A 21,877-nucleotide genomic window follows, 5' to 3' on the forward strand; every position below is an offset into this window, starting at 1 on the left:
TCGACTCTGTCAGTCCCTCCATTGGTTACCTGTACTCTACCGCATTCAATATAAAATACTTTTACTCGCACACAAGGCCATTAACCAAACTACACCAACGTACATCACTTCGCTTATCTCAAAATATCTCCCAACCCGACCTCTTCGCTCTTCACAAGACCTGCGTCTCTCATCCACACTCATTACTCGCTCCCACTCACGATTGCAGGACTTTCATCGGGCTGCACTCACTCTGTGGAATGCCCTACCATGCACAATAAGACTCTCCTCTAGTCTCCAAACCTTCAAGCGTTCCCTGAAAACTCACCTCTTCAGGCAGCATACCAAATTCCAGAACCGCCCACATAACTTTCATAAACCTTCCTATCAAATTGCATCCACTCTGTACAGTCCACACATATCCTCACATGTCTTCTCATTCTATGCAATAGATAGCACCTTTCCTTATGTACACATGCCTATTTCCCTATAGATTGTAAGCTTGCGAGCAGGGCCTTCCTACCTCTATGACTGTTTGTTATTGTTCAAATTGTAAAGCGCAACGGAATTTGCTGCGCTATATAAGAAACTGTTAATAAATAAATAATAATAAATAGTACTTAGAGGTGCCACAGATCCTTTATTTTGCAGGTCTTCGCTGACAATGACAGGGAGCTTCAGGAAGTCATGCTACACCTCTTGGAGAAAATCCTTTATGGTGATGGGAAGCAACTATAGATACAGGTTGAGTATCCCATATCCAAATATTCCGAAATACGGAATATTCCGAAATACGGACTTTGAGTGAGATAGTGAAACTTTTGTTTTTTGATGGCTCAATGTACACAAACTTTGTTTAATACACAGTTATTAATAATATTGTATTAAATGACCTTCAGGCTGTGTATATGAAACAAATGAAATGTGTGAATGTACACACACTTTGTTTAATGCACAAAGTTATAAAAAATATTGGCTAAAATTACCTTCAGGCTGTGTGTTTAGGGTGTATATGTAACACAAATGCATACTGTGCTTAGATTTAGGTCCCATCATCATAAGATCTCATTATGGTATCTAATTATTCCAAAATACGGAAAAATCCGATATCCAAAATACCTCTGGTACCAAGCATTTTGGATAAGGGATACTCAACTTGTATTAACTTAGCACAGCACTGCCTATTTATAAAACAGTTCAATTTAGTATTTTTTTCCCTATTTGCATCATTTATATAATATGCAGTAACACATCACAAATTTACAAATTACCCAAGTGGTAAAATGCTGCCCTTATAAGCATCAACAGGAACACTCAAAAATGCATCAATAATAAGTATACAAACGTAAACCTTTTGCAATATTGATCAACTTAAGAAAAGGCTTTTACAGCGTCTTGCTCGCAATATGATCACAATGATTTTTTCTGGTTGTTTTGTTAATTCATGTGTTGGTGACAGAAAACACTACAATACACAAATATTGTGGCCCTGATAGAGAGTTGTGCACAAATTTGAAGTATAATGTAGAAAAAAAAGAAAAGGTAAATAGCGCCACCATACAAATACCTATCTATGTACATATGTAGAGGTATACACTTTGTAAGATAGATGCAGGCCAGCATGAGTAGCATATGCTACGGGAGTTGATCTGTACACCTGGCACATACACAATTAAACATATATGTTTTTACCATTTGACTATCTTGCAAAGTACACATTCGCTGTAAGGCATTAATAAAACTTCAAAACGCTCTATTATAGCAAAAACAAAACTTCAGCACAGAAAAGCATTAAATATAGAAACAGAAATGGATGGCAGCTAAGAACCACTTGGCCCATCCAGTCTGACCGTTTTTCACCTTTTGTTAACCTCAAACCTATTTGATCCTTAGTTCTTTGTAATGATATTGGTATGTCTATCCGAGGGATCCGGTCTCTAGGTCGACAGTAACTAGGTCGACACTATCTAGGTTGACCACTATTGGTCGACAGTAAGTAGGTCGACAGGTCCAAAGGTCGACATGAGTTTTCACGATTTTGGTCTTTTTTTTAACCTTTTCATACTTAACGATCCACGCGGACTACGATTGGAACTGTAATCTGTGCAGGCGAAGCGGTAGCAGAGCGAGGCACCTTGCCCGAAACATGGCGAGCGAAGTGAGCCATGTGAGGGGACACTGTGCACTAATTGGGGTTCCTGGTCACTCTACGAAAAAAAAACACCAAAAAACATTAAAAACTCATGTCGACCTTTTGACCTGTCGACCTAGACCATGTTGATCTAAAGACCCTGTGGACCTAGTTCCTGTCGACCTAGTTACTATCTACCTTCCATACCACACCCCTATCTGAAGCATGTTTAATTTCCTCTATTATCTCTGCCTCTACCACATCTAATGGGAAGATATTCCACCAATACACTATCCTTCCTGTAAAGCAATTTTTATTCATTTTCTTTGAATCTACCTCCTTCCAGTATGTATCCTTGTGTCCTAATACTTCTTTTCCTTTGAAGAATATGGCATGTAGTTAATATACCGGTGTTCAAGATCCCAACAGCCGGTAAAATGCCAGCGGTCGGTCCCTGGTATTCCCACACGGGTGGTGGGTCCACGCCAACACCCGATGAAGAGGAGAACCTGTGGCGAGCGGACTCGCTGCCGGTATTACAGCTGTCGGATGCTGCTGATGGGATCCTGACTGCCACTATCCCGTCACCCAGGATATCATACTGAACCAGTTAAAACCTTTAATATATTTGAAATTTTCTCCACTTTCTCTTCTCTGCTCCAAACTATAGATATTAAGATCTTTAAGGGCCCTATCCTATAAGCCCTGTTAATTATTTATCTGGGGAAAAACATTTTTTAGCCCTATGGCGAGTATTGGGCTATCCTATTAAAGCCCGTTTTCATCCCAACAGAAAAAAAAAAAAATCAGTTTTCGGGCAATAACATAGGATCCAGGATAAATTCCTGGACCCATGTGTTATAGTGGCTCTAAAGGGCTTCTTAACGGGGATAATGCTTCACATAATCCCAGAAAAGTACCAGCAACAGGGTACCAGCACGCCGACCTCAGGCAAAAAGGATAGCCCACGGCAAATCTATTAGCAGTGATTAATTACTTTCATAATAAGTTTTGTGGTTTAGACCATGCACCATTTTAGTTGTCCTTCTTTGTACAGTCTCTAATGTATTAATATCCTTCTGGAGATATGGGGGTATATTCAATTAGCAGCGATAACGGACTTTTCCGCGAAACGCAATTACAGCCTATTCAATTTTCCGGGAAAATTTATCGGTGATAATTTTTTCACTAATTTCACTTCACCTACTCTGAAGCAGGTGAAAAGTTGGGAAAAGTCACTATTTTAAAGGTAAAAATGTTTGGATATGGTACAGAACTCCTGGGACACCCCCCTTAATGACTAATTAGGCACGTTGAAGTTTTTAATTATTTTTAATTGGCCAATAATGACATGTCATTTTGGGGTGAAAAAGTACAAAGTGATGGAAATTGAGGTTCAAGGTATGGGACAGGTATATTGGGGTGCTTTATGAGTGGGACCGGTGTTTTTAGGCTTGCAGATGGGAGTAATCGGTCCGTTTCCACTTTTTTTTTTTAAAGTACCCTAAAATGACCCAAATATATACTTATACCCATTTTCATGTACCCCAAATTTAATGAGCATTTATTTTGCTCAAAAAAACTTGCTATTTTTTTTTTTTTTTTCATTTTTTTAAAAACGCATATAACAGCCATTTCACACAATTTAAGTCCCCAAAAACTCTCTAATGTGATCTCTAACACACTTCTCTTCTGTTTTCCTATGTCAGTTTAGCATTTTTTGGGGTACAGGCTGATTTCCCCCATTTTCACTGCAAGAATTTTCACATGAAACCCGTTTGGAATTAAATAGGTCAAAAAACGGAGCATTTTCGCGAAAAATTTTCGGGTGAAAAATTGCCACGAATTTGCGGATAATTGAATACCCTAGATGGTCTCTAGAAATTAACACTGAACTAGTATTCTAGAGGAGGTCGTACCAATGACTTACACAGTGCCATTATTACTTATTTCTTTCTGCTGCCGAGTCCTCTCCCTACACAACCACGCATCTGACTTGCCTTCCTCATTACTTTGTTACTTTACTTACATGCATTTAAGTCACATGGAATAGTTACTCCTAGACTGCTTTACTCCTCAGTAGTTCCCATTGTAATTCCTTAATACTATATATCTAGCCTTTGGGATTTTGAACGCAAGTCATGATTTTGAAGATTTTGCATTTTTTGGCCACAAAGAACTTTAGTTGCAACATTCTTGACTATTCTTCTAGTGGGGAACATATGATATCCCGGCAAACGGGATGTCGACAATCACTATAACGACAGCAAAATCCCGGCATCGAGTCTGCTCGCCACGCATCGGGTACGGTGGCTCACGTCAGGTTCTATTCCCACTCGGTTGTAGGTGTGGACCCACCAACCGAGTAGGAATACCCTGCGTGTTGGGATTACGGGAGCCGGCATTTCACTGGCTGTCATGATTCCGGCGTCGGTCTCCCGAATGTCAGGAGACAGACAGCTGGTATATTCACTGCATCCCCTTCTAGTCTACCTAGATCCTTAATAAGTTGTTTCACCTCTCCTGGTATGCCTACCCTGTTGCACACATAAAATAAGATTTTACTCACCGGTAAATCTATTTCTCGTAGTCCGTAGTGGATGCTGGGACTCCGTAAGGACCATGGGGATTAGCGGCTCCGCAGGAAACTGGGCACAACTAAAGAAAGCTTTAGGACTACCTGGTGTGCACTGGCTCTTCCCACTAAGACCCTCCTCCAGACCTCAGTTAGGATACTGTGCCCGGAAGAGCGGACACAATAAGGAAGGATTTTGAATCCCGGGTACGACTCATACCAGCCACACCAATCACACCGTATAACTCGTGATACTATACCCAGTTAACAGTATGAAATATAACTGAGCCTCTCAACAGATGGCTCAACAATAACCCTTTAGTTAGGCAATAACTATATACAAGTATTGCAGACAATCCGCACTTGGGATGGGCGCCCAGCATCCACTACGGACTACGAGAAATAGATTTACCGGTGAGTAAAATCTTATTTTCTCTGACGTCCTAGTGGATGCTGGGAACTCCGTAAGGACCATGGGGATTATACCAAAGCTCCCAAACGGGCGGGAGAGTGTGGATGACTCTGCAGCACCGAATGAGAGAACTCAAGGTCCTCCTCAGCCAGGGTATCAAATTTGTAGAATTTAGCAAACGTGTTTGCCCCTGACCAAGTTGCAGCTCGGCAAAGTTGTAAAGCCGAGACCCCTCGGGCAGCCGCCCAAGATGAGCCCACCTTTCTTGTGGAATGGGCTTTTACTGATTTAGGATGCGGCAATCCAGCCGCAGAATGCGCCAGCTGAATTGTGATAAAAATCCAGCGAGCAATAGTCTGCTTAGAAGCAGGAGCACCTATTTTGTTGGGTGCATACAGGATAAAAAGCGAGTCAGTTTTCCTGACTCCAGCCGTCCTGGAAACATAAATTTTCAAGGCCCTGACTACGTCCAGTAACTTGGAATCTTCCAAGTCCCTAGTAGCCGCAGGCACTACAATAGGTTGGTTCAAGTGAAAAGCTGATACCACCTTAGGGAGAAACTTGGGACGAGTCCTCAATTATGCCCTATCCATATGGAAAATCAGATAAGGGCTTTTACATGACAAAGCCGCCAATTCTGACACCCGCCTGGCCAAAGCCAAGGCCAATAACATGACCACTTTCCACGTGAGATATTTCAGATCCACAGTTTTAAGTGGCTCAAACCAATGTGATTTCAGGAAACTCAACACCACATTGAGATCCCAAGGTGCCACAGGAGGCACAAAAGGGGCTGAATATGAAGCACTCCCTTTACAAAAGTCTGAACTTCAGGCAGTGAAGCCAGTTCTTTCTGGAAGAAAATCGATAGAGCCGAAATCTGGACCTTAATGGAACCCAATTTTAGGCCCATAGTCACTCCCGACTGTAGGAAGTGCAGAAAACGACCCAGCTGAAATTCCTCTGTAGGGGCCTTCCTGGCCTCACACCACGCAACATATTTTCGCCAAATACGGTGATAATGGTTTGCGGTTACTTCTTTCCTGGCTTTTATCATTATTATTTTTTATTTTTTATTATTCCTCCGGAATGCCCTTTTCCTTTAGGATCCGGAATTCAACCGCCATGCCGGCAAACGCAGCCGCGGTAAGTCTTGGAACAGACAGGGCCCCTGCTGTAGCAGATCCTGTATGAGCGGTAGAGGCCATGGGTCCTCTGATATAATTTCTTGAAGTTCTGGGTACCAAGCTCTTCTTGGCCAATCCGGAACCACGAGTATCGTTCTTACTCCTCGCCTTCTTATTATTCTCAGTACCTTTGGTATGAGAGGCAGAGGAGGGAATACATAAACCGAATGGTACACTCACGGTGTCACTAGAGAGTCCACAGCTATCGCCTGAGGGTCCCTTGACCTGGCGCAATATCTAGATTTTTGTTTAGGCGGGACGCCATCATGTCCACCTGTGGCCTTTCCCAACGGTTTACCAACAGTTGGAAGACTTCTGGATGAAGTCCCCACTCTCCCGGGTGTAGGTCGTGTCTGCTGAGGAAGTCTGCATCCCAGTTGTCCACTCCCGGAATGAACACTGCTGACAGTGCTAAGACGTGATTTTCCGCCCATCGGAGAATCCTTGTGGCTTCTGCCATCGCCATCCTGCTTCTTGTGCCGCCCTGTCGGTTTACATGGGCGACTGCCGTGATGTTGTCTGATTGGATCAGTACCGGCTGGTTTTGAAGCAGAGGCCTTGCCAGACTTAGGGCATTGTAAATGGCCCTCAGTTCCAGAATATTTATGTGTAGGGACGACTCCTGACTTGACCAAAGTCCTTGGAAATTTCTTCCCTGTGTGACTGCCCCCCAGCCTCGAAGGCTGGCATCCGTGGTTACCAGGACCCAGTCCTGTATGCCGAATCTGCGGCCCTCTTGAAGATGAGCACTCTGCAGCCACCACAGTAGAGATACCCTGGTCCTTGGAGACAGGGTTATCAGCCGATGCATCTGAAGATGCGATCCCGACCACTTGTCCAAGAGGTCCCACTGAAAGGTTCTTGCATGGAACCTGCCGAATGGAATTTTGCTTCGTAAGAAGCTACCATTTTTTCCAGGACTCGTGTGCAGTGATGCACCGATACCTGTTTTGGTTTCAGGAGGTCTCGGACTACAGATGACAGCTCCTTGGCTTTCTCCTGCGGGAGAACACTTTTTTCTGTTCTGTGTCCAGAACCATCCCCAGGAACAGTAGGCGTGTGGTAGGAACCAGCTGTGACTTTGGAATGTATAGAATCCATCCGTGCTGTTGTAGCACTTCCCGAGATAGTGCTACTCCGACCAACAACTGCTCCTTGGACCTCGCCTTTATAAGGAGATCGTCCAAGTACGGGATAATTAAAACTCCCTTTTTTCGAAGGAGTATCATCATTTCTGCCATTACCTTGGTAAAGACCCTCGGTGCCGTGGACAGTCCAAACGGCAGTGTTTGGAATTGGTAATGGCAATCCTGTACCACAAATCTGAGGTACTCCGGGTGAGGATGGTAAATGGGGACATGTAGGTAAGCATCCTTGATGTCCAGGGATACCATGTAATCCCCCTCCTCCAGGCTTGCAATAACCACCCTGAGCGATTCCATCTTGAACTTGAATTTTTTTATGTATGTGTTCAAGGATTTCAAATTTAGAATGGGTCTCACCGAACCGTCCTGTTTCGGTACCACAAACAGTGTGGAATAGTAACCCCGTCCTTGTTGAAGTAGGGGCACCTTGACTATAACCTGCTGGGAATACAGCTTGTGAATTGCCTCTAGCACAGCCTCCATGCCTGAGGGAGTTGTCAGCAAGGCAGATTTGAGGAAACGGCGGGGGGGGAGACGCCTCGAATTCCAGCCTGTACCCCTGAGATACTACTTGAAGGATCCAGAGATCCACCTGTGAGCGAGCCCACTGATCGCTGAAATTTTAGAGGCGGCCCCCCACCGTACCTGGCTACGCCTGTGGAGCCCCCGCGTCATGCGGTGGACTCAGAGGAAGCGGGGGAAGAATTTTGATTCTGGGAACTGGCTGACTGGTGCAGCTTTTTCCCTCTTCCCTCGTCTCTGTGCAGAAAGGAAGCGCCTTTGACCCGCTTGCTTTTCTGAAGCCGAAAGGACTGTACCTGATAATACAGTGCTTTCTTAGGCTGTGAGGAAACCTGAGGTAAAAAAATTTCTTCCCAGCTGTTGCTGTGGATACGAGGTCCCAGAGACCATCCCCAAACAATTCCTCACCCTTATAAGGCTCTATGTGCCTTTTAAAGTCAACATCACCTGTCCACTGCCGGGTCTCTAATACCCTCCTGGCAGAATGGACCTTGCATTAATTCTGGACGCCAGCCGGCAAATATCCCTCTGTGCATCCCTCATATATAAAAGACTACGTCTTTAATATGCTCTATGTTAGCACCATATTCTCCCTGTCTAGGGTATTAATATTATCTGACAGGGTATCAGACCCTGCTGCAGCAGCACTATGCATGCTGAGGCAATTGCAGGTCTCAGTATAATACCTGAGTGTGTATATACAGACTTCAGGATAGCATCCTGCTTTTTATCAGCAGGCTCCTTCAAAGTGGTCGTATCCTAAGACGGCAGTGCCACCTTTTATGACAAACGTGTGAGCGCCTTATCCACCCTAGGGGATATCTCCCAACGTGACCTATCCTCTGGCGGGAAAGGGTACGCCAGCAGTAATTTTTTTGAAATTACCAGTTTCTTATCGGGGGAAACCACGCTTCTTCACACACTTCATTCATTCATCTGATGGGGGAACAAAACACCGGCTGCTTTTTCTCCACAAACATAAACCCCCTTTTATGTGGTACTTGGGTTAATGTCAGAAAATGCGTAACACAATTTTTATTGCCGAGATCATGTAACGGATGTTCCTAGTGGATTGTGTATATGTCTCAAACTCGTCGACACTGGAGTCAGACTCCGTGTCGACATCTGTGTCTGCCATCTGAGGTAACGGGCATTTTTTTGAGCCCCTGATGGCCTTTGAGACGCCTGGGCAGGCGCGGGCTGAGAAGCCAGCTGTCCCACAGCTGTTACGTCATCCAGCCTTTTATGTAAGGAGTTGACACTGTCAGTTAATACCTTCCACCTATCCATCCACTCTGGTGTCGGCCCCACAGAGAGAGAGTATGCCAGCACACACCAGAGCGCTATATAATGCAGGGATTAACACTATAACTGAGTGATTTTTCCCCAAATAGCTGCTTGTATACATATATTGCGCCTAAATTTAGTGCCCCCCCCCCCCCCTCTCTTTTTAACCCTTTGAGCCTGAAAACTACAGGGGAGAGCCTGGGGAGCTGTCTTCCAGCTGCACTGTGAAGAGAAAATGGCGCCAGTGTGCTGAGGGAGAAGCCCCGCCCCTTTTTCGGCGGACTTTCTCCCGCTTTTTCTGTAATACTGGCAGGGGTAATTTTACATCTATATAGCCTCTAGGACTATATATGATGTAGATTTGCCAGCCAAGGTGTCATATATTGCCCTCAGGGCGCCCCCCCCAGAGCCCTGCACCCATCAGTGACCGGAGTGTGAGGTGTACATGAGGAGCAATGGCGCACAGCTGCAGTGCTGTGCGCTACCTTGGTGAAGACCGAAGTCTTCTGCTGCCGATTTTCCGGACTCTTCATGCTTCTGGCTCTGTAAGGGGGGCGGCGGCGCGGCTCCAGGAACGAACACCAAGGTCGGGTCCTGCGGTCGATCCCTCTGGAGCTAATGGTGTCCAGTAGCCTAAGAAGCCCAAACTACCACCTGTTAGGTAGGTTCGCTTCTTCTCCCCTTAGTCCCTCGCTGCAGTGAGTCTGTTGCCAGCAGATCTCACTGTAAAATAAAAAACATAAATATACTTTCTTTCTAGGAGCTCAGGAGAGCCCCTAGGGTGCATCCAGCTCAGCCGGGCACAAGAATCTAACTGAGGTCTGGAGGAGGGTCTTAGTGGGAGGAGCCAGTGCACACCAGGTAGTCCTAAAGCTTTCTTTAGTTGTGCCCAGTCTCCTGCGGAGCCGCTAATCCCCATGGTCCTTACGGAGTCCCAGCATCCACTTAGGACGTCAGAGAAATTGTGTTATCTGCAAAAAGGCACACGTTTCCTTTGATACTATTTGCAATGTCCCTAACAAAGATATTAAAAAGCACTGGTCCAAGTACAGATCCTTGGTATACACCACTTGTAATCTTTCCCTCCTGAGACTGTACTTAATTTACTTCAATTCTCTGCAACCAAATTCTTATCCATTCAACCATCTAAAGCGGTGTACACACTATAAAATTATCTGTCAGACCATCTGTCCAATCTGGCTGGTTGTACTGAAAATCTGGTAATGTATGGAAGCAAGTGACAATTGAATATTTGCTCCAACTCACTGGAAAACGGACAAAAACAGTTATTTAGATTTAACCAATTTATGTGATTGCCCATTTTTGTTAATTTTCCAGTGTTTGGGAACATACATTACCAGATTTTCATTCCAACTAGCCAGATTGGACAATTCATTTTAAGTTTATTTAAGTCAGCGATGTGGTATTGTGTCAAAAGCCTTACTAAAATCTAGATATGCTAAAATCTATGCCACCCCTCCATCTATTATTTTAGTAACAAAGAGAAGAAGAAAAAAGTCAGTTAGATTTGTTTGGCATGATTTCCCCCCAATAAATCCATACTGTGTGGGATCATGTAAATTGCTGGATTTGAGATATTCCACAATTCTTACTTTTAATAAATGCTAGAGCAATGAAGAAATCACTTCACAACATACACTGCAAACAGCAAATCAAAAACGTTTCACTAGGGTTAGCGATCTTCATTATCCAGAATATTGCACCTGCCCCTTACCACCTGCAAAAAATATGCCTTTCTATGGGTTTGCGTTCTGGTCTCCATCTATTTTGTAGCCCCAGCTAGCAGGCATGCACAAGAGTAGCATTCATGCAAGTCTGCATAGGCGTGCATCCGCTTTCTCGGCACACACAGAGCAATTTCACCTAAGACATTATGCAAACTGGGTTACTACTTTCTCTGCTACATCAACCTATCAAATGTACCAGCCATGCTACTGGAAGTCTGATAATAGGTGTTTGAAAACCCAAGAAATTCTATTATATATTGCTAGGTTTTGGTGCCAACTAAAATAACAAGTCCAATGTGTGTAAAATATAATAGGAGCCACTCCTCATCCAACCTTTTCCAGACTCAGATCAAAGTCAAACAATTCTTATAAAGGAGAGGGACAAGCACTCACATAGGGGTATTCATCGCGGCTAATTGCTGTGCCGGAGGTGTTCAATTAGCTGTGAATATCTCCTGCCAAGGGTCCCCACAGATGGGCTGAACCTCACAGCTCTGAAAAGTCTGCGTAAACCCCCCCTTTCTCCCCCACACACACAAAAATCGGGTCATACATGGGGAAAAAAACAAAACATTAATTCAGCAGTTTACGCGGAATTAGTGGGTTTCTGTGCATGAATTCCATTTTTTCAATGCAGGAAAAAAGCAACTTAATTGAATAAACCCCGCAGCTAATTGAATACCCAAGTGTAGTATGTATAGTTTTAAGAGAGCTGGCAAATTACTGTGCACATTTAATAAAATTAAAAACAGGATTTTCTGATAGCCAATAACATAAATCACCGGGAGTATAATCTAGAATAAACATGCTATGGTGCTATACTATAAAACAATATAAATGTTATTCAAAAGGAGAGATCCCCCCCAAGTAATATATGCTCAAAAGAGAACAATGTAGGCTTATGTAAATCTACCTCCACATCAGGAAGGATCTTCAAAATTGCTCCTGTATCATCATAAGAATCACTGTGCTCCCCCCAGTGTGTTTGTCTCTCGAGTTCTGCATGGCTTCAGTTACATGCTGGCCACCACAGGCATGATCTATAAGTTGCGATTCTCTGACATTTCTCTGTTTAAACAGTCACACAGAGCTGCAGTTACACTGTTTCATACAGAAACATCAGCTCATCACGATTTAATGGACACGTCACAGTGCAGTGCGACGGCAGACACGCAACTGCTACTTTAGAAATGCCCATCATTCTAAATAAGTCACAGAGTATAAAAAGCAGAGCAGCTGGACAGCAGAAACAGGTGTAGACTGTAGAGAAGGTGGCGTCTCAGCATGCTGTAGCCTCTCTGCGGGTCTCAGACATACTTCTGTCCTGCCAGCTACAAGTCACTAGTTAAATAATAATAATTATGCCCCAAGCCTGCCAGATTGCTAAGTATACCAATAGACTAGGGGCACAAGAAATATACACAACTAAATACCAATTGGCTTGTAATTTGAAGAAACTAGAGGCACCCTCTTATCAGGAATTGTTGAACAGGATTTGGTACGATTCCAAAATGTAATACACAACTAGTATTCACAACAACACAGTTCAAAACTTTTACTTGATTTGTCCCCTTGGTACTCCTTTCATAACATGACCCTTCCTGGCCCCAAATAATTCACCGTTACCCAGCAACATGTCATGTCCCCCCTCCTTCCACATTGGATAGCTTTCAACCTGTCATGTCCCCCCTCATTCCACATTGGATAGCTTTCAACCTATCATATACTCTATAGGCCATCTGGCCTTATGTTCCCCTCACCATGACTTATTTTTACCCAACTTGTTGTTTATGGGGTTTTTTTTTTTTTTTTTTAAAGAATTTTTAGGGGGGAGGGGGGATTTTTAGATTTAAAAAAATAAAATAAAACAAAACTTCAAAACAAAGCATTCATAGTAGTGAGCATTGTAAAAACCATGGGAAACTACAAACATAAAATTACAGCACAAAATGGTAAAATGAAAAACAAAAAATCATAACACACAACAGTCAACAATAAAACATACTTCTAGGAATTAAGAGTAAATACGGGACAGTAACAATCATAAAAAAATAAGATTTTAAACCTACCGGTAAATCTTTTTCTCGTAGTCCGTAGAGTATGCTGGGGACTCCGTAAGGACCATGGGGAATAAACGGGCTCCGCAGGAGACGTGCACTTTAAGAAAGAACTTGACTCTGGGTGTGCGCTGGCTCCACCCTCTATGCCCCTCCTCCAGACCTCAGTTAGAGAAACTGTGCCCAGAGGAGATGGACAGTACGAGGAAAGGATTTTTGTTAATCCAAGGGCAAGATTCATACCAGCCACACCAATCACACCATATAACTCGTGATAAACTACCCAGTTAACAGTATGAAACACCAACATAGCATCAGTCCAAGACCGATGAAACTATAACATAACCCTTATGTAAGCAATAACTATGTACAAGTCTTGCAGAAGTAGTCCGCACTTGGGACAGGCGCCCAGCATCCTCTACGGACTACGAGAAAAGATTTACCGGTAGGTTTAAAATCTTATATTCTCTAACGTCCTAGAGGATGCTGGGGACTCCGTAAGGACCATGGGGATTATACCAAAGCTCCCAAACGGGCGGGAGAGTGCGGATGACTCTGCAGCACCGATTGAGCAAACAGGAGGTCCTCCTCAGCCAGGGTATCAAACTTATAGAACTTTGCAAAGGTGTTTGACCCCGACCAAGTAGCAGCCCGGCACAGCTGTAGTGCCGAGACCCCTCGGGCAGCCGCCCAAGAAGAGACCACCTTCCTAGTGGAATGGGCCTTAACAGATTTTGGCAACGGCAATCCTGCCGTAGAATGCGCCTGCTGAATCTTGTTACAGATCCAGCGAGCAATAGTCTGCTTTGAAGCAGGGCCGCCAACTTCCAGGACAAACAGTGCTTCTGTTTTACTGATCCTAGCCGTTCTGGCCACGTAAATTTTCAAAGCCCTGACCACATCAAGGGACTCTGAATCCTCCAAGTCACGTGTAGCCACAGGCACGACAATAGGTTGGTTCATATGAAAGGATGAGACCACCTTAGGTAGGAATTGAGGACGGGTCCGCAATTCCGCTCTATCCATATGGAAAACCAGATAGGGGCTAGTATGTGATAAAGCCGCCAATTCCGAAACTCGCCTAGCCGAAACCAAGGCTAACAACATGACCACCTTCCAGGTGAGATATTTCAACTCCACTGTATTAAGTGGGCGCCTGTCCCAAGTTTTATGAAACAGTAAGCGCAAACCTAGATCAGGGTAAAGACGTGGATGTAATCTTTTTAGACTTTGCCAAAGCGTTCGATACTGTACCACACATGAGACTTATATACAAGCTACAAGAATCAGGGCTAGGAAGCACAATATGCACTTGGGTCAAAAACTGGTTAGATAATAGGAAGCAGCGCGTTGTGGTTAATGGATCTTTTTCAACTTGGACTGAAGTGCTAAGTGGTGTGCCGCAAGGCTCAGTATTAGGACCGCTATTGTTCAATATTTTCATTAACGACCTAACAGAAGGTCTAGAGAGCATGGTGTCAATTTTTGCAGATGATACCAAATTGTGAAAGGCTATAAATACAGAGGAGGATGCCGAGTCTCTTCAAAACGACTTAGGTAATGCACTGTGGTAACAACAACAAAAATTACACCTACCTACTAAATGGGGTAAAATTAGGGGATTCTGTACTGGAAAAGGACTTAGGTGTCCTCATAGATAGCAAGCTAAGCAGTAGTACCCAAAGTAGGACTGCAGCAAAGAAGGCTAATAAGATATTAGCATGCATAAAACGGGGTATTGATGCTAGGGACAAGAGTATTATACTCCCGTTATATAAATCACTAGTGAGGCCACACCTTGAATACGGTGTACAGTTCTGGGCACCGTACTACAAAAAGGATATCCTGGAGCTTGAAAAGGTACAGAGGAGGGCGACCAAACTAATTAAGGGCATGGAGACGATGGAATTCAAGGAAAGGCTTGAAAGACTAGGCATGTTTACATTGGAAAAGCGGAGACTAAGAGGGGATATGATCAACATCTACAAATATATAAGGGGACAATAACACAGAGCTTGCGCGGAACCTGTTTTTGGTTAGATCAACACAGAGGACTCGTGGACACTCGCTCAGGTTAGAGGAAAGGAGATTCCGCACAATACGGCGTAAAGGCTTTTTCACGGTAAGGACAATACGTGTTTGGAATTCCCTGCCCGAGGGAGTTGTAATGGCGGAATCTGTCAACACCTTTAAGAATGGGTTAGATAAATTCCTATTGGATAAGGATATCCAGGGGTATGGTGCATAGTCATGCATTATAGTTACTATAAATAGGGATAAAATGCAATGGCTGACAGCAGCATCAATCAGAATATTTTAGTCAAATCATCATGCATAGGACACCACAAATAGGTTGAACTCGATGGACAATTGTCTTTTTTCAACCTCAGATACTATGTTAAGTGGTTCAAACCAATGTGACTTAAGGAAACTTAACACCACGTTAAGGTCCCAAGGCGCCACCGGAGGTACAAGAAAATGGATAAGGCCGAAATCTGAACTTTTAATGGAGCCTAATTTTAGGCCCAAATTCACTCCAGTTTGTAGGAAGTGAAGAAAACGGCCCAGGTGGAATTCTTCCGTAGGACCATTCCTGGCCTCACACCAAGAAACATATTTTCTCCATATTTGGTGATAATGTTTAGATGTCACGTCCTTCCTAGCCTTTATTTGCGTAGGAATGACCTCATCCGGAATACCTTTTTCCGCTAGGATCCGGCGTTCAACCGCCATGCCGTCAAACGCAGCCGCGGTAAGTCTTGGAACAGACAGGGACCTTGTTGTAACAAGTCCTGCCTTAGAGGAAGAGGCCACGGATCTTCTGTGAGCATTTCTTGCAGATCCGGACACCAGGTCCTTCGTGGCCAATCTGGAACAATGAGAATTGCTCTCACTCCTTTTTTTCTTATTATCCTCAACACCTTGGGTATGAGAGGAAGAGAAGGAAACACATACACCAACTGGAACACCCACGGTGTCACTAGGGCGTCCACAGCTACCGCCTGAGGGTCTCTTGATCTGGCACAAAACCTTTGTAGCTTTTTGTTGAGACGGGATGCCATCATGTCTTTTTGGGGTAGTCCCCACCGACTTGCAATCTGCGCGAAGACTTCCTGATGAAGTCCCCACTCTCCCGGATGCAAAGCGCGTCTGCTGAGGAAGTCTGCTTCCCAGTCGTCCATTCCCGGAATAAACACTGCTGACAGAGCGCTTACATGATTCTCTGCCCAGCGAAGAACTCTGGTGGCTTCCGCCATTGCCACTCTGCTCCTTGTGCCGCCCTGGCAGTTTACATGAGCTACTGCGGTGCTGTTGTCTGACTGGATCAGAACTTGGTCGATTGCGAAGTAAGAACTCCGCTTGACGTAGGGCGTTGTATATGGCCCTTAGTTCCAGGATGTTGATGTGAAGACAAGTCTCTTGACTTGACCAAAGTCATTGGAAATTTCTTCCCTGTGCGACCGCTCCCCAACCTCGGAGGATCGCGTCCGTGGTCACCAGGATCCAGTCCTGAATGCCGAACCTGCGGCCCTCTAGAAGGTGAGCACTGTTTAGCCACCACAGGAGAGATACTCTGGCCCTGGGGGACAGGGCGATCCGCTGACGCAATTGCAGATACGACCCGGACCATTTGTCCAATAGGTCTGATAGAGTCATTTATCTACCTTTTAACATTAGCTTTATACTAATACCGTATAGCCGTAATGGCTGCTAAACCACGTGCACATGCTACGCACTCCGTACGCTATTTACGTATGAAGACCTCGCACGGGGTACGTAAATTAAGTACACACGTTGTGCTGGGTGTATGGAATACACACAGCGAGCGTACACACAGATAATATACCTTTATAAACTTTAAACACAGAATATGCTTACACTGTAAACCTTAATACCGTGGTACTGTAACACTGTAATAATGTACTGCTTATAGACCTTCTTAACCTTGTTAATATGAAAGCTGCTTGAGCGATTGAGACGCTCTGATTACCCTTTGCAATGTAATAAACACACAATACCTTGCTAAGGCTCCAAAACCTTTACTAACGAGATTTAGTTATATCAAAAGGGGAAACACAGTTAACATCTTATACTCTACAGGCTAACATCAATATCTAACAGAATAACTACACATAAATATACAATAGCGGCACAATCACTAATAATAACATACAATGAGAGAGAGAGAGAACGTGGCCTAATACAGTCAGAGAATAAGGTTGGTCGCAGAGAGTACTTACACACTGGGAATGAATCGCAGGCGCAATCTGGTTACCAGCTCATGGTTAGTCAATGATGAAAACTGTTGTGGGGAGAAGACCTGAGCTGCTCCAGGCTGGCTGTTTATATATACACTACATACAGTACAATACAAAGGGCCCTACCATCTCATTGTTCATTGGACACAGGAATCTGTCTTCATATTACAACAAAAGGTCATAGGTTTGTTTGAACAGGTGGGCTGTGACTATTTCAGACTGCTCAGGTGGGAGGGAATCTCAGGATTTCCAACACATGGACAATGAATAAATGTCCAGAAACTACTTATAGACATAACTATACGCAGGAGCGATTAATCTTTACCTAACCAGCACCGGATTGTTTCTAATAAAATGTTCTTTAGTTAGGTACCAAACACCACTGCTCAAATCCTATCTGACCCTTCGTATCATGCTAAGAGGAATTCCTCTGTCCAGGGACCAGTCACAATAAACAAACTTTCAGTTATTATTAAGGGGAACATTATCTATAAAACATACTATTTGGATTTACTATGTAACGATTGAGTCGCCCGCTAGACGCACACAAACTCTACCGTAAATGCACATACCATGCGCTCAAGCGCATGGCCGAGGAGGCGCCGTCACGCAACTGCGAATATGCGCACGCACGGGAGAGAATGTGTACGTGCAGCGGCACGCGCATGGGGTGGATATATGGCAACGTGTAGCATGATATTTTTCCGACTTTGACAGGTCCCATTGGAAGGCCCTTGCATGGAATTTGCCGTATGGAATGGCTTCGTATGTTGCCACCATCTTTCCCAGAACTTGAGTGCAATGATGTACTGACACTTGTTTTGGTTTCAACAGTTCATGACTAGAGTCATGAGTTCCTGCGCTTTTCCCTTCGGAAGAAAAAATGTTTTCTGGTCTGTGTCCAGAATCATGCCCAAGAAGGGCAGACAAGTTGTAGGATTCAGCTGCTACATTGGAATATTGAGAATCCAGCCGTGTTGCTGTAACACATTCAGTGAAAGCGATACGCTGCTCAGCAACTTCTCCCGTGATCTCACTTTTATGAGGAGATCGTCCAAGTACGGGTTAATTGTGACACCATGCTTGCGCCGGAGCACCATCATTTCCGCCATTACCTTGGTGAAAATACTCGGGGTCGTGGAAAGCCCAAACGGCAACGTCTGAAATTGGTAATGACAATCCTGTACCTCAAATCTCAGGTACGCCTGATGAGGAGGATATATGGGGACATGTAGGTATGCATCCTTTATGTCCAGAGATACCAAAAAATCTCCCCCTTCTAGGCTGGCGATGACCGCCCTGAGTGATTCCATCTTGAACCGTTTTAAGTAAAGGTTCAGGGATTTTAAATTTAAAATGGGTCTGACCAAACCGTCCGGTTTCGGAACCACAAACAGAGTTGAGTAGTACCCCTGCCCTCTTTGAAGCAGGGGAACCATCTACCACCACTTGTTGCAGACACAATCTGTGAATCGCATGTAACACTATCTCCCTTTCCAGGGGTTATTTCGGTAGGGCAGATTTGAAAAAAACGTCGAGGAGGTACTTCTTTGAATTCCAGCTTGTAACCCTGGAAAACAATTTCTATTGCCCATAGATCCACCTGTGAGTGGAACCAGACGTGGCTGAACAGTCGAAGACGTGACCCCACAGGAGCTAACTCCCTCAGGGGAGCCCCAGCGTCATGCGGTGGATTTAGCAGAGGCCGGGGAGGACTTCTGTTCCTGGGAACCAGCTGTGTTGTGCAGCTTTTTCCCTCTGCCCTTACCTCTGTCAAGAAAGGACCGTGGTATAAGCAGGGTAGAGTCCGGGGAGCTTCCTCTCAGCGGTGCTGTGGCGAAAAACATGGCGCTGGTGAGTGCTGAGGGAGAAGCCCCGCCCCCTCGGCGGCGGGCTTCAGTCCTGCTAAAAGTGTAAAATTGTCGGGGGCTCATGCATATATAGTGTCCAGCTGTATATATGCTCTCTTTTGCCAAATAAGAGGTTTATATTGCTGCCCAGGGCGCCCCCCCCGTGTCCTGCACCATTACAGTGACTGGAGTATGTGAGGTGTATGGGAGCAATGGCGCACAGCTGCCGTGCTGTGCGTTACCTCAGTGAAGCTTACAAAGTCTTCTGCCGCCTTTTGAAGCCTTCTTTCTTCTCATACTCACCCGGCTTCTTTCTTCTGGCTCTGTGAGGAGGACGGCGGCGCGGCTCTGGGACGAACGTCCAGGGCGAACCCGTGTTCCGACTCCCTCTGAAGCGAATGGTGTCCAGTAGCCTAAGAAGCAGAGCCCATCATTTAAGTAGGTCTGCTCCTCTCTCCTCAGTCCCTCGATGCAGGGAGTCTGTTGCCAGCAGTGCTCCCTGAAAATAAAAAACCTAACAAATATACTTTCTTAGCAGGAAACTCAGGAGAGCTCCCTGCAATGCACCCATCTGCCTCTGGGCACAGTCTCAAACTGAGGTCTGGAGGAGGGGCATAGAGGGAGGAGCCAGTGCACACCCAGAGTCAAGTTCTTTCTTAAAGTGCCCATGTCTTCTGCGGAGCCCGTCTATTCCCCATGGTCCTTACGGAGTCACCAGCATCCTCTAGGACGTTAGAGAAAGTATGATAAGTGATCAATAATCGACAGAGGGCTAGATATGTGTCAGCATTAAACAGGTGTAGATTAAAATAAAAAAATAACACATCAAAAGTATAGTATATAGTAATGGAGGCATCTGCCAGCAGAGACATGTTAACAGATGTCACGGTGTAAAAATTAGGGTTGATATTCAATTGATATATCGCGCCTGATCTCTCGTCTGTAGTGATGGGAGACTGCAGGGTGATATGCAACTGTCCCCCGTTATCGGTGCTATCGAGCCCATGGGTCTGGGACTCCAGGTCGACAACAAAAAGGTCGACACACCTTAGGTCGACACCAATTGGTTGACACACCTTAGGTCGACATGGAAAAAGGTCGACATAGAAAAAGGTTGACATGAATTTATGTTTTTTTTGTGTAGTTTTCTTCGTAGAGTGACAGGGAACCCAAATTAGTGCACCGCGTCCCCTCGCATGGTTCGCTTCACTCGCCATGCTTCGGGCATGGTGCCTTCGCTCGGCACAGATTACAGTTCCAATCGCAGTCCATGTAGATCGTTAAGCATGAAAAGGTTCCAAAAAAGAAAAAAAATTGTGAAAAACTCATGTCGACCTTGTGTCCATGTCGACCAATTGGCGTCGACCTAAGGTGTGTCGACCTGGAGTCCGGATACCGAGCCCATAGCAGTCAAGTTTAGCCGCGTAAAGCAGCGAACTAATGGAAGCTATGCGAAAAAGTCCCGTTGAGTGCCCAAATGGGACACTATTCGTGCATTTCTGCTCGCCACCTCCGGGGTTAGCGAGCTAAAATGATGATATCATGCCCGTTGGCCGAAACATTTGTCAAAGTCGAAAAACATTGCAGTACACACATCACGTACAAACCACACACAGATGGCCTCTGCGCGTGTACTTGTTCTGCCGTGCGTGCACATATCCGCAATTTGCGTATGGTCGCTCCCGCGGTCCTGCGCATCAGCGCGTGGTATGGGTATTTACGGTAGAGTTTGTGAACGCATGGAGAGCTATCAAAACACATTACATATTTAATCCAAATAGTGCACAATGTACACATAGTCCCCCTGCACCACATAGGGAATAAACAACAGTTTAAATGGTTTCAGAACAAAGGGATTCACCTTTACAGAATAGGAGGGGACAGAACAAGGTCATAAGGTGGTGTTTGGTATCCAGCTGTAGGGTATTTTAAGGGTATCATTCCGGTGTTGGTTTGAGGAATGTCGCATGTTCCAGCGGATAGTTATGTGCAGAAGCAGAATAGAGATATAAACTGTATTTACTGTACATTATGTATGCGGCGGGAATCCAGAGGAGACCACCCACAAGAGCAGTTGGGAAAAACATTGCCTACCTATTCAAACCGACCTATGACCTCTCCTGTGCTGTAAAAGTGCATTCCTGTGTCCAATGGACAAAGGGATTACAGTATCTATTGTATTGCTTTTAGAAGAAGTGTATAAAGAGAGCCTGCTTCTGGCCTGGTGAGACACAAGACTCACAAAGTTATCTATTTGCTGACCGAGGACCGGGCCGGGAAGCGCACGCGTATCTACTCAAGTATGTACCATTGAATGTAGCCATTTACTCAGTTATATTGTATTGTATTATAACCCCCTTTCAGCAATAATCCACTATGGTGTCGGAACCCAGCGGTTAAATCACAATTGGTGTCGTGTCTTCATTGCCCTGCTAAGGTTTAAAGTGTTTTATCATTGCATTGCATTACTGTAAAGGTTTAAAGTGTATCTCTGGGTGTGTGCGCGCTGTGTGTACTTTGTACCCCCAGCGCGGTGTTTGTACGCTAAGTCCGTACAGTGATACGGGACTCCGTACGCAAACAGTGTATAAAGTACGTAGCGTGTGTACTAAGTTTAGCGGCCGCAGCGGCTCCATGGTAAAGTGTATTCTAAGTGTGTATAAGGTATAGCTTTCTTTCCTGTAAGATAGTCGACATTATCACATTTGAATAGATGCCAGCGATC

At 44.8% G+C, this 21,877-nt stretch overlaps 1 protein-coding gene across 4 annotated transcripts in view; it reads right to left on the reverse strand.

Annotated features, from left to right (window-relative positions):
- Nucleotides 1-21,877, reverse strand: part of CNST (consortin, connexin sorting protein) — a 451,308-nt gene that overhangs the window by 376,153 nt on the left and 53,278 nt on the right. Inside the window, exon 1 of one of the 4 annotated variants that reach the window (XM_063917789.1) lies at nt 11,900-12,097. The exons of the other annotated variants lie outside the window; for them this stretch is intronic. The gene's annotated coding sequence lies outside the window, so the exon portion shown is untranslated. Of the gene's footprint in view, nt 1-11,899; nt 12,098-21,877 lie in introns of those variants that run through there. 4 annotated transcript variants of the gene reach the window in all.

This window comes from Pseudophryne corroboree, chromosome 4 (assembly GCF_028390025.1).
Source record: "Pseudophryne corroboree isolate aPseCor3 chromosome 4, aPseCor3.hap2, whole genome shotgun sequence".
In the NCBI taxonomy this organism is placed as follows: Eukaryota; Metazoa; Chordata; class Amphibia; order Anura; family Myobatrachidae; genus Pseudophryne; species Pseudophryne corroboree.